At 39.9% G+C, this 18736-nt stretch overlaps 1 long non-coding RNA gene across 1 annotated transcript in view; it reads left to right on the forward strand.

Annotated features, from left to right (window-relative positions):
• Nucleotides 1–18736, forward strand: part of LOC131383334 (uncharacterized) — a 49236-nt gene that overhangs the window by 12168 nt on the left and 18332 nt on the right. The window contains exon 2 of the long non-coding RNA XR_009213318.1: nucleotides 579–690. This is a non-coding gene — a long non-coding RNA (uncharacterized LOC131383334). The remainder of the gene's footprint in view (nucleotides 1–578; nucleotides 691–18736) is intronic.

The raw sequence follows: 18736 nt of genomic DNA on the forward strand, positions 1-18736 counted from the left end.
ATCTATCTATCTATCTATCTATCTATCTATCTATCTATCTATCTATCTAGCTGTCTGTCTATCTATCCATTCTCACACTGCTATGAAGAAATTCCTGAGATTGGGTAATTTATAAGGAAAAGATGTTTAATTGGCTCATGGTTCTGCAGATTGTGCAGGAAGCATGGCAGTGTCTGCTTCTAGGGAGGCCTCAGGAAACTTACACTCATGGTGGAAGGGAAAGGGGAAGCAGGCAGTTCTTACCTGGCAAGGGCAGGAGGAAGTGGGGCAGGGAAATTCCACACACTTTTAAACAACTAGATCTCATGACAACTCACTATCACAAGAACAGCACTCAGGGGAAATCCACCCCCATGATCCAGTCACCTCCCACCAGGCCCCACCTCCAATGCTGGGGATTACAATTCGACATGAGATTTGGGTGGGGACGCAGATCCAAATCATATCAGTCAGTCAGTCCATCCATCTACCTACCTGCCTGCCTGCCTTCCTACCTACCTACCTAGTAGATTTATCTTTCTTTTTACCTTGTTTTTCTGTCTTCTGATATCAGTAATGATTTTCTGTCTTCCCGTCAGGTATGCCACTACCAGTATCTCCACTCACTCCCCTTTCCACCTACTCAGGTGAAGACATTGAGGGAAGTCGAAGAGCTTGGGAAGAAGTATTCCAAACAGCTGAGCTTGCAAGGTATTGAATGCTCTCGGGTTAATATCACATGTACATTATGTCCAGCTTCATGGGCTTCTATCCTTTTCCTCCTAAAAGATGAGTGGCACTTCCCAGGACCAATCTTATTTCTTCCAAAGTGTTCTTATGACACCGATCTGGATCAGATGAGGCCATGCACATTTCTCTCCAGTCGGCTTCCTGGTCCCTGCATACATTTGTTACAAGGTTGGATACTCCCACAAATCCTGGTGAGGAGGGCGAGACTCAGTTAGGTTTTGTTAGAATTTAAGCTTTGAATACAACCCTGATAATGTTAGACTCTCAGTTCCCCCCTCTCTATTGGGATGTGTGGGGAGGGATGAGGAGGGCATGTACCTTGTGCTTGTGTTTTCACAGGGATGGCTCTTGAGCCCAAGTGTCTTCAGGTAATTGGTATCAAGGATCCTGACATTGAGAGAATGAAATTTTGATACTGAAACTGATCCTTCAATATGAACTGGAATTATTCCCTGCTGAGCCAAACTGCTCATTTATCTCATACATGACAAAAAATCTGCTGTAGCATATGGTTTCACCTTTTATTGAAAAAAAAAGAGTCATTTTAATTGCTAGTTAAGACTGCTGGGTTACTTTAATTTGCAGGCTTTTTATTAACTGTGATCTATTTCATTTAAAACAGCAATAAATGAGATTTGGTGTTAGCCTCCCAATTATTAAATTTCACGGGCACTGTTAGAAGACTCGAGGTCACCGTTTTGAGAGTCTGAGCCATTTACATTTAAGAATTTAGTATACTTGAAGTGAGGGCAGAGTTCTGACACACAGCAGGTTCTTAACACATGTTTGAAAAGTTGAAAAGGTAGATGTGCACAAGCTTGTCTCCATTTCCCTTTGATACTCTTGTTCCCACCATCTAAGGGTGGGATATACTTTCCCTCCACTGTATCTCTCAGATGGAAACATATGTGGCAACAGTTGCTTAAAATATCTGCTGCAGGTATTGAAAGCTGTACATTTGCTCATTGAGGGTTAATCTGACTAATTTCTTTACTTTTACTTGATGAAGGCAGGCAGGAGGAGGAGCTATTCCAAATATTAATAGCATGGCTATTATGAACAGAGATTGAATGACAGTTTTTAGTTTGTGGAATGGAAGTCCCATTCAACTATCTTAGAAGAGAGACAACATGATTTGATGGAAAGAATTCTTGAGAACGGTATTTTTTTTTTTTTTTAATTTAGAAGTAGAACTTTTTGTTTTAAATCAGCTTTTTATTTTAAAATAGCTTTGGACATACAGAAAAGTTGTAACAATGGTACGGAGAATTCCCTTATATCTCTCATCCAGTGTCTCCCGTTGTAATCATCCTATATCACCATGACACATTTGTCACATGTAAGAAACAAGCATAGGTACATTATTCTTAATGAAGCTCAATACTATATTCTGATTCCATCAGTTTCTCCCAAATGTCCTTTCTCCATTCCTGGACCCCATCCAGAACACCACTTACATTTAGTTATCATGACTCCTTAGCCTTCTGCGATCTCTGACGGCTTCTTAGACTTTCCTTGTCCTTGATTACCTTGATGGTTTTGAGGAGTGCTGGTCAGAAACCTGTATTCTTGTCTCGATTCTACTCATCATTGAATTGTGACCTTGAGTAAGTCACTCATCTCTCTAGATCTCAATGAGTTTACCTGCAAAACACGAGGCTGGAGATGAAAATATTGTTTATGTTCCATCGAATTTTCAAACTCTCATTCCTTTTCATATTACAGGCAGGTATCAGAACCTGAAGTGTCATGTTTTAAAAAAAAATTTTTATTAAGATGGGGTGTCACCACATTGCCCAGGCTAGCCTCTACCTCCTGGGCTCAAGCAATCCTCCCACCTCAGCCTCCTGAGTAGCTGGATTACAGGCACATGCCACCATGCTGAGATCCATTTTGATTTTATCTCTAGCTTGCTGTTTAACTCTGGCTAGATATTCCAGGTCTCCAAACTATAGTTCTGTGAGGAATATTCCAGTGTTTTAGCCTTCAAGTGGTTAATTGGCCATATTAAAAAATATTATGGGAATCTTAAATGTGTTGTGTTTACGTGTCTCTTGGTTACTGTAAGAGACAGAACATAGCTTACCTGCTTTTGATGACTCAGACATTAGCTGAACATCAGACATTAAACTGACATGTTTTGATGTTTGTGTGCCCTTGGGGTCGTGGACATGTCTCAGCCCATTCACCTCAATCAAGGACACAGGATTGTTGTGGTGTTTTGTTTCTTTCATCTTGTCCTTTGCTGTCAGTTGTCACTTCTTATGCTGTTGGTTACCAGAAGAATACAGGTAACTAAACTTCAAGTCAGTAACCTGAAATTTGTACATCATACTAAGCTCATGGCCTCTCACTCAAGGGTGACTCTATTTCTCTTTCTTCAGAGCAAAGTGCGTTAACTTCTTGACAACCATTTTCTTTGCAGCCTTCTGGCCTTTTTAACTGATTTACATAGTTGATAGCAATGACTTGAATGTCTAGAGTTGCCAGAAATCGACTTCATGTGATCTCAGTTGAAGTTGGGGAGGAGTTGTTATATATGAATGTATGCAAATACATATTCAATGATATATCATGTTTGGTGTATAAAATGACTACGCTTACAACGTCTTTTTTTTTTTTTTTTTTTGAGACAGAGTCTTGCTCTGTCGCCCAGGCTGGAGTGCAGTGGCGCAATCTCGGCTCACTGCAAACTACGCCTCCCAGGTTCGTGCCATTCTCCTGCCTCAGCCTCTCCGAGTAGCTGGGACTACAGGCGCCCGCCACCACGCCCGGCTAATTTTTTGTATTTTTAATAGAGACGGGGTTTCACTGTGGTCTCGATCTCCTGACCTCATGATCCGCCCGCCTCGGCCTCCCAAAGTGCTGGGATTACAGGCGTGAGCCACCGCGCCCAGCCTAAAACATCTTTATCATCCCATACAGTACTTAGCACAGTGTGCTATATGTAAGCAGACAACTAATAAATTTTGTTAAAATGCAATCTGAACTTGATCATATGGGTTGTAAATCCCAATTCACAAGTATTTGATGGTCATTTAAAATTTTTATGTATTATAAAGGCATGTATATAATCTCTTGAGTTTCCTCAGGCCTCGTTGGATTGTGGGTACACAAATGGGGCACTTTAACAGGAACAATCCAAATTTCACTTGTCCCACGATGCTCACAGAGCACTTTAAATACATAGAAATTCCTCAGGTGTGCTTAGAAGTGTGTCTATCACTGCCAGATGTGAACACAGTCCTCCGGCTTTAACAAGGCAGCCTCCGGGTTGGGCTGTGTTTGCAGATCGCTCCCATCTCTGGTACATGTGAAGTCCTGGAGCCCAGGGGCGATGGGATGTGCATGACATTTTATTGTGGAGCAGAGGGAGGAACTGCTCTCTCTCTTCTGTCTCCCTCTTCCCCCATCTTTATTATTATTTAATATTGATAGGGGGAAAAGGGGTATTTCCCTAAGCTGTGTGTTTTTAGTGAAACAGCTTTTCTGGTTCCCCTCCCCTCTCCCTCACACATACTCTCCCTCTCTTGCTACGGGCCTTAGTCAGGTGTTTACTGTGGGCTAAACTGGGAGACAAAGCCGAATAATAGAACCCTTTGTGCTCGGAACCTCCTGACATTGAGACACCGAGGCTTTCCTCCAAGCTCATGCTCATTCTGCCTGTATTCTCTTGCTTTTGGTGGGGTCTCTAAGAGGCAGCTCCTTCACACCTCTTCCAGATGTGCTTCTGATGGGCTCACTCTGCAAATTCACTGGACATGCCTAGGTATTTGTGACTACCAGCCTAGGCTCCTGCTGGGACCCCAAATATACAGAATCTCCAACTTGCTGGATATTGTACACTTCATGTAGGAGCATACACTTCATGTATGTCCAGCAGGTTACCTATGCTCAATATGGACAACCTTTGGCAATTCCAGGTTTGAGGAACAGTTTAGATATCATTCGGGCCTTATTTTACCTTTGTTATTTCATGCCATGGTGTCCACCTCATGGCTGAACTCCTTTACCAATAGAAGGGCAGAGGCAGATACAGAAAGCAGCTTAAATATCATTTTAGCAAGCAGCTTAAATACCATTTTAGCAAGGTGTATGGTGAAGAAAGAGAGTAAAAGGATTAAATCAAATTAAATGTTTGAAATCAGTGATAGATTTCAATTATACATAGATTCTTTCCTCTGAGCACAGGGTTAACAGCAGATTGAGTGTATGTGCACGTATATCTCCACATACACACCAGTTCCCAAATAGAACATGTTCTTTTCATTCTACCTGTAATATGGCTGCAAGATCAAAGACTAACTCCTGTTGCCTTTTTATTTCTCAATATCTGTTGAGAAAGTGCCTCTGTTGTTTCCAGTTGGTAGAATAGATCTTGTAGAATTTTAAAAGTAAGCCAAAATGTTAGTGGGAAAGATGGATTGTGTGTGTGTGTGTGTGTGTGTTTTCTATTTTCCACAGCTGTCACCTGCTTTGCAAAGATGCTCTTAAAAGGTACAGAGAAATCCAAGGCATTGCCCATGATACACTTAGGCACTTAGCCTTGAACCATACTCAGAATGACCTTCTCAAATCCAGTAAACAGTAGCTCTGTGACTATTTTATTACATGCTGTGATGCTCACAGTCATAAGTAGTTACCCTGAACTTTGGCCCCTTTTTGGTTTTTGAAGTTATGAAACAGTGAACTTGAAGTGACATGTATAGAGGAAACCCACCTTAACCTGCTCCTAAATGGCTTCCCTTTGCACGGTGTCCTGAACAAAAGTGAAAACATATTCTACAAAGTGGTTACATTTTTGATCTAACTAGTGGAGAAGAAAAGAGGCTAAAAAGATAAAATTCAGAGGAATCATATTTTTATAGATATAAACCTTTTTCTTTCCAACTTTTATTGTAGGTCAAAGGGATACATGTACAGGTTTTTTACATGGGAAAATTGCATGTGACTGGGGTTTGGTGTACAGATAATTTTGTCACTCAAGTAATCAGTATAATAGCCGATAGGTAATTTCTCAATTCTCACCCTCCTCCCACCTTCTACCCTCAAGTAGGCACTGGTATCTTTTGTTCCCTTCTTTGTGTCCTCAAATAGACATTTTAAAAATTCTTATAAAAACATTAGGTTATGGCTGGGTGCGGTGGCTCATGCCTGTAATCTCAGCAGATTGGGAGGCCAAGGCAGGCGGATCACCTTCGGTCGGGAGTTCAAGACCAGCCTGACCAACATGGAGAAACCCTATCTCTACTAAAAATACAAAATTAGCCAGGCATGGTGGCACATGCCTGTAATCCCAGCTACTCGGGAGGCTGAGGCAGGAGAATCACTTGAACCCAGGAGGCGGAGGTTGCGGTGAGCCAAGATTGTGCCATTGGACCCCAGCCTGAGCAATGAGTGAAACTCTGTCTCAAAAAAAAAAAAAAATTAGGTTTTTGTGATGGTTGATAGTTCCCTAAAAATATCACCCTGAAAATGTTTGATTTTCGTGGAGCTTTATCAAGCACTCATCAATCAACCAACAAACCAATCAGTAAATCAGTAAATACATATTTTTGAGTACCTATTATATGTCCAGGATTTTATTAATTAGTGAATAAATCTACTTACTTGGCAAATATTTATTAATTTCCTTCTTTGTATAAATAAGGCATAACTAGGTATTGCCAACACTACAAAGGGCAGATACTTTCAAGAAACTTATAGTTTATTAAGGGAGACAGAAGTGTGAATGCAGGGTTTAAATACTATGTAACAAGTATAGTCATAGAAGTATTTTCAGGGTAGTGAGATTCACTCATTCATTCATTCAATTACTCATTTGCTCATTCATTCAACTTTGGCTTATGTTGTAGACAGTGTGTTAGGGTCTGGAAATAGCAGTGTTAGACAAGACAGAAAACTAGCCACTGTTCTCATGGAGGTTATATTTTCATGGAGAAGGGAACTAAACAAACAAAAAAATAAGTAAATGCATTATATAAATAAATGCATTTTAGAAAAGTAAATAACATGAAATTGTGATAAGTACCATGAAGGAAAGCAGGAGGATGCATGAGAATGTATAGCAAATGTCCTTAGAGATACTTGGAAATAAGCAACTAACCAAGTAACTTTGCTTTTAGCTTCCAAGTATTCGTATGTGAGGTCATGTGTGCAGCTCTGAGTGGGGCCACCATCTGAAAGAATATCAAGACGCATTAAAACCTTGACTGCACACAATTGGGCTGGGTAGTGGGACAGGAGCTGGTGCAGGAATCAGTAGATCTGGTCTTCAGTCTTGGCTTGGATATTAATTGACCTTAAGATAACACTGAACACTTCTGGGTGTCAATTTTCTCACTTGTAGATCAACTACAAGTTCATCACAAATTGGGCTGGGTGATCTGTAAAGCCCTGTAATTCTGCATTCCCAGTAGGATAGATGTTTCCTCAGCCTTTTACAGAGGGGCTAAGTTTTACATTGAGACAAAATATGTACATATTTTGTATGTACATATTTTGTATGGCATGTCTTTGTATGTACATATTTTGTATGGCATGTCTTAGCACACTATACAATACAATCACTGAAGGAATTAGGCTAGACAGATTCATGTGCACATGCTCAGGACTCATCCGTATGGGATTTGGAAGCAGAGGTAGTTCATCAAAGGCACCCCTGTTCCAAAGACCATGTGCCTTACACAGTTCCTAGGTCTGCCCGCTTTTAAAGATTTGATGGAAGAATCACCTGTGCACCTTATTTCACTTATGCATTTACCTAATCGGAAAAAATAACAATAGACTTCCAGAGCAGGAGTAGAAAGAAGCAAAGGAAATGGTGGACAAAGGTTCCAGATGTGCTGGTTGGGCTCTGGACCCAAAATCCAAATTGTTAGGTTCCAGTCTAGGCTTGCCACTTTCCAGCCTTGACTCACTGGGCAAGATACTGAGCCTGGCGTTCTTACCATCCTCATATAAGTAAGTGGTAGAAGTTGTCCTGAATTAGTGGCATTCTAACTTCATCTTTAGCATTAGATACTCCTTCCAAACAAACCAGGCATGAAATTCCAGCATGCCTGACAGAAAAAAGGGGAGCCACATTGGTTGAAGGAAAGGTTGAAGACCTATGGCCATGCTAACTGGGCCTTTGCCTCTCACTTCTAAAGCAGTCTTGAGGCAGGAAATCAGGACTTCTGGAAATCCAGTTTGGAAGCCCTTGGGCTAAAGAGCATCTGCATCGATGACAATCTGGTAATATCTCCATGCATAGTCCTTTGAAGTCCCCTCATTTGTCACCAATGCACCCACTGACTTTTCCCCTGCTTCTACTAACTTACTACGTAAAAGGACACGAGTGAATAAAAGAGTCTTTCTCCCTCGGTTTCTGACCTTGGTGGCTTTGAGTACTGGAGAGCTCAGCTGCAGGTCCCCGCCTTGCTGCTTCCATATTCCAGCCACTCTTCTTTAAGTGAATGCTGGCTGGCATTTAGGGCAATCTGGAGGGTTAATTAGAACCCACCACGGCAATTTAATCCTGCATTAGGTAAAGACGCTGTACAGATTGTGGAACACTTGACTTATGCAAATATGACCTTACACAGATTGTTCTACGAAGCCATAATAACATTTTAGATATGGAAATTTTCACTGTGGGCGGAAACACAAAGTTCTGTGGTGTGTGGCTGATTGCCGGGCAGCCAGAGTGCTGGGCAGGCAGGGCCATACAAGGGGAGGGTCTTCGGACTTTGCTTTCACGTTGCTCTGTTTTCCTATGGATTTTTGCTAGGCTACGTGTGCTATTTCAGTATTGTTTGTGTTGTTACTCCATTTATTGCATTCTAACTGTGACTGAATAAACCAGGTAATAGCAAGGGGGTACATTAGAAGAAAAAAAAAGAAAGTTTAAAGGTTCTTAAAAATGCCAAAGCCTTTATTCCATTGTATGTGGATTTTATTTGGCTACTTCAACATTGACAAGTATTTTGAACAAAAGCGCAAGCATAAAAGAGCACATAATGTTTTCTGCACATGGTGCAATGCTTAAGAGTCTAGGTTTTGGAGCTAGACAGATGGATTCTGAGTTTTATCTCGTCTCCACTATGTGACCTTGTCAGATTGCTTACTGTCTTCCAGCTCAGTTTATCTTCTGTAAAGTGGGTGTGATGATACTGGAGTCTCTTAAGATTTTCCTAAAGATTAAATAATACATGTAAAGTGCCTAGCTTTTGGCCTGGTACTTACAAAATCATACAACTCACAATTAAATTTCATTTTTGCATTGTTGGTAACGTTTACATTTCATAAATAGCACCTGCTATGATAGCACTACGGATTTTTTTGAGTACTTATAAAAGCAGGATCTAAATGAAAAGTTAGCAATAATGCAGATAAAGGATGAAATTTATAAATGTGTACTATGTACTCAAATGATGATTTAAACAAAGAAGATAGAGAGGGAAAATATAATGCTTATAATGCAATGCTGTGGGAAGCCATGGGTGGTTCAATAGATTTAAAATTTGTGCCAGTGTTCAAAATGTAAAAGTGAGAGGTTGAGAAGGCTAGTGCAGTCATTAAAAGCCATAAAAATTATCCTAAAATATTATGAATAATTACAAGGAGAACCTGGTATGGCACATAGCAACTTTTTGTTGTGAATTAAATTGGGATCCTTTAGGGAATGATGTCAAAAAGGGGCAGAAAATAAACTGTCATTATTAAAGACCACATAAGCTAGTGATGCATTACTTTTCCTAAAGGGTTCATGTGTTAGTTAAAACTAATACTGGCACTGGTTTATCATTTATAACATCCATGTGTACTCGAAGGCCTGGGCAAGCTTGCAAATGTGTATATGTTTGAGGCAAACGTGCTTTGCAAGACAGTGGGAGCAGCATGGCTGAAAAAAGTGAGTAGATCTGGGCCTCTATGAGGAAACTCAGGACTAGACCATGCTTTTGTCTTTTGAGATCTTTGGCAATAGAATAACCATCAGTCCTAGTGGCTTAGTGTTGCCTTATGCTCTGTTTCCATTATGTAAATTTATATTTTTATCTTCTTGACTTTGTTTCTGATAGGTTCTCCCTGATTGACTTATTACATTGCTATTTGGCCTACATTTACTTGCGTCCACCTGTATCCTTTTGAGAGAGACCTTCTTAGTCTTGCTAAATTGAAAGCTTCATTTATTTACTTTTATTTGTCTAGAAGTTGGACTGGCAAGGCCTCTGAAGTTGTGAGTTGACTCCACCTAGGCTGCTTGTTCTCCAGTCTCAGAACATCCTTAGCCACAGGTCATCTTTAAGAGCAATTTACTTATTTCATCCGGGTGAGAAAGAACACTTAACATGAGATGGACCCGCTTGACTCATAGGTGCAATATTGCATAGCAGATCTCTAGAGCTTATACTTGCTGAGCAGCAGGTGTTCACCTTTATAACTGTTGGAACTTTACTCTTGTGGAACAGTAACTCTCTGTTTCCCTTTCCTGTAGTTTCTGGCAACTGCCATTTTACTTTCTGTTTCTATGAGTTTGACTATTTCAGGTCCCCCACATAAGTGGAACCACTCAGTATTCACCCTTCTATTGCCACAGATAAACTTGCATCCACTGATGCTGTCTCAGATAATCTGGGATTTTTTTTTTTTGAGACAGAGTCTTGCTCTGTTGCCCAGGCTGGATTGCAATGGCACAATCTCGGGTCACTGCAACCTCTGCCTCCCAGCTTCAAGTGATTACCCCCGGCTAATTTTTGTATTTTTAGTAGAGAAGGGGTTTCGTCATGTCGGCCAGGCTGGTCTCAAACTCCTGACCTCAGGCGATCCACCCGCCTCAGCCTCCCAAAGTCCTGGGATTACAGGCGTGAGCCACTGCGCCCGGCCAGATCACCTGGGATTTTAATCTTTCAGCCTAGCACAGTGCCTGGATTGTAGGAGTCATTCAACATATACTCTTTGAGAGAGATCTTATTTAGAGTCATTGAATTAAAAGGTATATTTGGGCTGGGTGTGGTGGCTCACACCTGTAATCCCAGCACTTTGGAGGCTGAGGCAGGTAGATCACCCGAGGTCAGGAGTTCGAGACCAGCCTGGCCAACATGGTGAAACCCTGTCTGCACTAAAAATACAAAAATTAGCTGGGCATGGTGGTGGGCGCCTGTAATCCCAGCTACTCAGGAGGCTGAGGCAGGAGAATCGCTTGAACCCTGGAGGCAGAGGTTGCAGTGAGTGAAGATTACGCCACTACCCTCCAGCCTGGGAGACAAAGCGAGACTCCATCTCAAAATAAATAAATAAAGAAATAAATAAACAAACAAAATAAAAGCTTTATTTATTTACTTTTTGCCAAATAATCAATTTTTGTATTCTTTGGATGCATGGAGGAAAAGGATTGTGTCCAAATATACAAGTTTACCAATAAAATCAATTCATTGCTAAGTACTCTAGAGTAAAAAATTACAGATGTGACAGTAATAACAACAACATCTATCCATTGAGCGTTTCCTGCCTGCCAGCCCTGGTGCTAAGCTTCAGGTTCATTTAATCCTCACAACAATCCTGGAAGGTGTGTATTAGAATGTCCATTTTGTAGATGAGTAGCAGTATTCTAAAGTTTGGAGAATAGCCCGGAAGGTCACAGTATTGTTGGAACTGAGCTCATGCGTTGGAGATTATGGAATGATTTGATCAGTGTTACTCTGCTTCCTTCATTGTCTCCAAGCTCTGATGGAAAAAGTAGCAGATCATCTTAGTCACTACCTGGGCAAGCTTTTCTTTTTTTTCTTTTTGTTGTTTTATTTCAATAGCTTTTGGGGTCCATGTGTTTTTTTTTGTTATATGGATGAATTATATAATGGTGAAATCTGAGATTTTAGTGCATTCATCACTTGAGTAGTGTACATTGTACCTAATGTGTAGTTTTTATCCCTAGCCCTCCTCCCACCCTCGCCTTTCTGAGTCTCTAAAGTCCATAATATCACTCTGTTTGTCTCTGCATACTCATAGCTTAGCTCCCACTTGTGAGAGCTAAGTGAGAACATATGGTTTTGGTTTTCCATTCCTGAGTTACTTCACTTGGAATAATGGCCTCCAGCTCCATCTGAGTTGCTGCAAAAGACATTATTTCATTCCTTTTAAAGGCTGAGTAGTATTCCGTGGCGTATATATACCACATTTTCTTTATACACTCATTAGTCGATGGGCATTTAAGTTGGTTCCACATTTTTGGGCAAGCTTTTCTTTCATAACGTAGATCTCTTTGGTTATTTGCTTTTGGTTTTGCCATTCAGGGTGACAGAGGTATTTTAGATACTCTGATTATGTTAAAGAATAAACCCCGAGAAAGGTGTTTATTGAAATGAATTTAGTTTATCCAGACATATTTCTGGTTCTTAAGCATGTTTCCTTGTTCAAGTTCAACCATTTCAGTTTGATTTCCTGCTAAACTTGGAGGAATCAACTCTTCTCTTAGAGTAAGGATTTTGCTTCTTGTCTCTGAAATGATGGACTTGAGTGCCCCATGAGACATAAATTGCCAGCATGCATCCTGGCATCCTGGAGTGAGGTTTAGAGGGGAGTGGTAAGACTGTTCTAGAGTAGTTTCAGGGGAAATGTCTTTCTGTCTCTTCCACTCTCTCGCTATCATGTTTTCTCTCTCTCTACATTCTATGTTGAGGAGCACCAATCCCATTTGTAATAAAAATCAATCGCACTGAAAACAGCTGTGGTCAGAATAACTCCAAGGAACCATTCTTCAAAAGCCACTGCTGCATGTCAAACCCCAGACCTCACAAACGGGGCAGTAGTTTGATCTTAAATTATTTGAATTTACCTTATATTCTCCAGCTGTAAATAAATAAAAAGCTACTTTCTTGCTAAATTTAAATCAGGACTGTTACTGAGTTAATTTAAAAAATTTGCTTAAGCTAATTTGCAGTCATTAATTTCATGCAGATTTTTAGTACTTTGTAAAAATTGCCCATGAAGAAAATCTCTGGGTAAGTGCAGAGACATTAGGTTTCAAACAGTGGGCTTGGGCATAGGCACACCTTTTAATTACACTGAACTTATGATGGGTCAACATTTCAAGGTTTATCTGAATCGTGCGTTACCTTGAGCACTGTCATCACACTCAGGGCAATCACTGACCTTGAAGGAAGAGAGTTAATAATGAATAGCAACTCAGCAATTGGCCGTGTCACAAGATAACTGGGAGAGAGAGGGAGAGAGAGAGACAGAGAGACAGAGAGAGAGAGAGAGAGTTAAAAACATGAAGCTAATGATTCCTTAGGCTTTATGTTCTTTTTCCAAGGTACAGTGAACATGCACTCAGCCATCCATCCATATTTTCTTTCCAACTTCCCTCCAGCTGTATTTAGGAACCCTGTCTCTGGCTGTGTCTTTTGTTTTGTGACCTAAACTGGCTTGTATGGGAATAAAACTTGCCAGCCTTTTTCCTTGTGCGTGTTAGAGAATGAGTATTGGTTGAATTGATTTTACCCTAATGTCATTAGGATTATGCTCCAATAAGTGTGAGTTAGTTGCATCACAACTCAGAAACTCAACCCTTAAAAACTCATAAATTTTCCTCTTTTTCTTTTTAAAAATTCCTTAAAATAAAAACCTCTCCTTACTTTTTCCACGATCAGGAAACCATCCTTAACATAGAAAGTTAATTATTCCACATTATTATTATTTTAGTATTCTTTTCCTCATCTTCTTTGTGATGGTACCACAGTTTTTTTTTAAAGCACAAAATAATTTTTTTCAGCCTCATGCTGGTACTAAGACATACTTGTTATTAAGACTATCGGTTACAAGACGTGTTCTTAAATAAAAGTACCCTGTCTTTGGAAAGCAAGACCCCCAGTATGGACTGAGTGGGATGGGCAACGAAGGCAAGGTGGAGGAACAGATCACCTGTGCAGCTCAGGTGTGATCTCTTCCAGGCAACCCCTACCTACTGTCCCGTCTCTGTCCTTCTGTCCACTGAAAAGTGCCTGTGAGAGCTCACTGAATTCCAACCTCACCTCCCTGACAGAGCATCTGTGAACAGAGACTTGTAAGAATTCCTGCCAAGTAAGCTGCAGAATGCAAAGTGGTATATGAATATGTAATAGCAGCCATTATCAGTTGATCCCCCTGTCTTTGGAAAGAATCATTTCATTCATTGTGGAGAGAAGGAGGGGCAATTTGAAATGGCCTGAGGTAAGTGGCATTTCATATATTGCCAATCAAATTAACCTTGAACCTTTCTCTGCTACTTAGAATTCCTATTCTTTTTCTTCTTTCTCCATCATTGAAAATTAAGATGATGTGTATAAAACCACTTTTCTCTCTGCAGTATTGCACTTCATCTTCCCTTCCCTCCCCAGGGAGGAGGGAGAGGAACAGTTCTGTGCATCAATCAAACTGACTGAGACTTACAGTGGGGAAAAGTGAGACTCTGTCACCGAATGCAGGAGATACAATGGTGTCTCGGATGCAACCCAGTAATCGCTTCTCCCAAACTCCCCTTCCCTCCAGCACTGGATTCGCAAATGCAGCTTGATCTGAGTCGGGCAGCGTGAGCCTCAGATCAGAGCTGCCAAACATGCCCTTATAAAATTTTACAGGAGTGTGGATCTGAGACGCTTTCATTTCCTGGTTCTCACAAATGGAATTTGAATCTTTGATAGAGTAGGTCTCTTTGGAGCTCCTGGCTGATTTTCTCTTTATCTGAGCAGAAAGGAACCATTGTATAAATGTGTGCGGTAGGAGGCTATTTAATCTGTGCATTTTGTAAATGAGTATTTAATAATCATGTACATTTTCAGCAAAATCATAGGTACACTCACATACACACACATGCTGTGAATATATACATTTTTCTTTCTTAACTTGATCTCCCTAGATACGTTAAGCAAATAAGAAATCTACCCTTTTAGACAGGCCATGTCTTACTGCTAAATAGTCATTCTGCTAGTTAGAATGACTGTTTTATTTCAGTCATGCTCTCCATTTTCTAACCCCCATAATTTTATTTATGCTGTTCCCACCTGGACTGCCTGTCCCTCCCCCTCAACATTTCTACCATGTATGTAACCTTATTCTATAACCTCAAGACGACACAATTTTAGTCCTATCCACTGTTAGTTCTTTGTCTTATACCTGCCTTAATGGAAGTGATTTCTTTCTTTTTTAAAACCTTAATACACTTTGTAGCTATTTCATGGTACTTACTACACCGTATTTTGTACTATATCTATATGGTTCTTATTTTCCCAATTCTCCGAAATGTTATGATCTATGTAGGCAAGAGCTATGCTTGACATTCATGTGTTTCACACCTAGAGGCAGAAGGATTGAAGAAGGTTTACAAAAGTTTACAGAAAATAAAGGAAATTAAAAATAAATGAGAAAAATGAGGCCAACAATTTTTCTTTGCAGTTGGGCAGTATCGGGAACAGTGCCCTTTAAGCAGAAGGGTGGGGTACTGCGAGTCCCCCAGGTGGAGGTGGTCTCCAAGCTTCTCTAGTGAGCGGGCAGAGCAGTGGAGCTCCTGGTCAGCAGCTAGAGTTTCCTTAAATGCACCCAAGCTTGGACAGTAGATTTTGTCACTTTGTATCTATATTCCACCCAATTTATATTAATAGTTACGTCTGAGCAAATAAATATAATATACATTAAAAAATACACTTTTATCTCTACAATCTTTGCCCAGTGAGGTAGAATGAACTCGAATCCATAAGAGAAAGTGAGAAAGTGAGTCTTGGTCTTGGTATTGGATAAAGTACACTGGCAAGCAAGAGCTGATTCTTGTTTGGGGGATGGTTGGGCAAATATGTAAAGGCACTACCAGAAAGAAATTGTGGTATATGTGGAGATAGAGATAGAGATGACAGAGATAGAGATGATACAGATAGAGGATAGAGAGAGAGAGAGAGAAAAAAAAAAACCTCTGTCAGCTGGAGTAGAAGGGTCAAGTTGAAAGTTGCTGTTAACAGTACACTTATTGGATACTCTCATCAAGACTGAGGAATATCAGAATGAAGGAAGTAGATGGAAGGTTTTCTTTAAGGTTATACATGTATTTATTATGTCATTGTTATTTCCCTCTAAATAGTAATACACTAAAAATTATGGTGACTGTAAAATTGGTTGTCCAAACTGGAATATTTCTGATAGTGAAAGGTGACACTGTTATTGATTCAGGATGGCAGGCACAAGCCAGCCCTTTCCTTGGCAGCCAGGATGTCCAGTCACCTTCTTGGTAGTGATTGTCATTTTTGTAGACGTGATCAAAAGACCAATGTGACAAGTGGATTTTTTTTTATACTGAAAATAGTTTAGGTTTATCTTTAATCGTTCACTGAAAAGTTTTTTTTTTTTTTTTTTTTTTTTAACGCAGCCTTACAGAATCACAGCTGGTCAGTATCTTCCTCCATATATTAGATGCGCTTTCCTATAGTGTTTTCTAGACAACCACAGGATGGTTGAATTCCCTCACGGAGCGCTATGGATTTCCTCTGCGTCTTTTTCTCCCTCTTGACTTAGCTAGGACTTCTGTTGTCCTAGCTTGCCACATTTCCATTTGGGGGAAGTTGTATTAGGATAGGCATTGCTTTAATCTATGGCTGTGCTGTTGATGACTTTCTGCCAGTTAAAATTCAGCAGGGCTTGGGGTGATGTTGATTAAACGAACCAAGATGTCAGATGTGGGGAAAGCCTAGTTTCACTGCTCATAAAAAAATTCATAACAACATTGCATTATAATCCATTAGTTTGGTTTGGATACAATGTGCTATTAAGAGTGGCAATGTGAATGTCAGGTATGTCTAATTTAAAAGAAGGTAAAGTTTCCCCTATTCCCCCTAAAGCTTCGTTCACATCGACAAAGAGAAATATAGAGTTGTTTATCTAGAAAATCCAGGCTGAAAGCATTTACTACCAAAGACTAAAATTATACTGTCTTGAATGACCTATATTGATGGCTAACATTGATTAAATTCTTTGAATTATTGCCTAAATCTTTATTTCATTTATCTAGTGTGGAAATAATGCAGAGGTGCTCTATAATTGAATGCCTGACAGTCTGAAGAACACTCCTTAAAGGGTTTCCAGTCTTTTAAAATGTTATCCCCATTTTGGGAGCAGAGAGTTGGAACAATAGTAGTCAAAATTCTAAGGATGTACTTGGGAAACTAAGACTATGACACTGTTTTTTTTCTTTTACTTTATTAAAATTGTGAACGGAACGATATTATCTTAACATTGGAAAGCCAGATGGGAGTGACTGGAACTCAGGCACTCACTGTTTTTTTGTTGTCTTAGTTGCTTGGGAAAGGGAAGGGAGCCAGCTGATTTGATGTCTTATGTGTCAAGAATGCATAACCATCCACACACAAATAAAAGTTTTACAGTATCTAATAATCTGTAAATGAATACTGATTTACAATGAAAACAATTATCCCTGTACAAAATGTCTCAATACATTTATTATAGTTGCTTCAGATCAAGGATCAGATCTGATAGCGTAAGAGTTGGATACGATTTGTCTTCTCCGGCTGTTCCTGCCTGAATCTGAGCTCCACTGAGCACTGAACATTGGGTGATAATAGACATTCTAGAAATATGTCAAAGGAAGCAGAGAGAAGGGCTTTGACAGCTTTTCCTTTTACCAGTGGCAAAGACAAGGGCTGGCAGGAAGGATCCTTCCCTTTACACAATTCCAGCAAAACACAGTGATTTTTGTGCTTTCATTTTTAAAAGCCAAAATGCTCTGAACATTTCATGCTCACTTCATAATCCATTTTCACATTTTCCATTACTCAGAGGAAACGGGAGGCCTGGGCTTTAGATACAAATAATAAAAAATACTTATTCACTTTTCATATGTTGCTGTTGATGCTTCGTTAATATTGTACAAAGCAAATTCAAGAAGGCTCCACTAAGGAGCGTGGAAATGGTCTAGGAGATGATGCCAGCTCACAAACAATGTGAAAAAGAAAAGTTTCTGTTCAATTGGAGGAAAACTTGGCAAGGACTTTATTATCTGGTTAGGAACTAGTCATCTCTTGATTTCCACGCCCCTACTTTCAATTCTGTATCAGCTTTGTACAAGGACCAACACCAAAATGGTTATATTTTAATTCCTCTTACCTAATGAGCTTGTAAATTGGATACATTAGTTATTATACCCTGGGAAGTTTTCTCTTTTTGTGAAAGTTATGAAGGGATAAGACACTTTTTATATGGTCTTTTGCTTCTGCAGTCACATAGAACGTTTTTTTTTTTTTTTTTTTCAGATGGAGTCTTGCTCTATCTCCCAGGCTGGAGTGTAGTGGCGCGATCTTGGCTCACTGCAACCTCCACCTCCCAGATTCAAGCAATTCTCCTGCCTCAGCCTCCCAAGTAGCTGGGACTACAGGCGTGTGACACCATGCCCGGCTAATTTTTTGTATTTTTAGTAGAGACGGAGTTTCACCTGCTGGCCAGGATGGTCTCAAACTCCTGACCTCGTGATCCACCCGCTTCGGCCTCCCAAAGTGCTGGGATTACAGGCGTGAGCCACTGCACCAGGCCAGTCACATAGAACTTTTAACTAATATCATAACAATAAACACAAATAAGGTTTCAATCAATGAAATAAACTTTAATTTGAAATCCGGGTGCTCATTCTCTCGATAAATATTTATCACATTTAAAAAAAATGCACCTAGCTCCTCTGATGAGATAGCAAGAGAAAAAATTTGGGACCACTTCCTCAAGGAGCTTAACTTCCAATAAGACAGAAAATTGTGCAAGTCATACATGCCACTATAATAGAGATATGAAATTCTACAAGAGAGGTACAGTTTTACCTTATGTGATTTTAGACACTATTTCTACCGAGGTGAGCTAGGAGTGATCCATGGAGGAGGAGACATTTAATCTGACAGTTAAATCATACTTAGGATTTAGACATTTGAAAATGAGTCAGTTTATGTAATATTTACCTATTAGCTAGTTATTATTACTGTTAGTTATCTATTGCTGCATAACG

Source organism: Hylobates moloch, unplaced genomic scaffold, assembly GCF_009828535.3.
Source record: "Hylobates moloch isolate HMO894 unplaced genomic scaffold, HMol_V3 SCAFFOLD_4, whole genome shotgun sequence".
Taxonomy (NCBI): Eukaryota; Metazoa; Chordata; class Mammalia; order Primates; family Hylobatidae; genus Hylobates; species Hylobates moloch.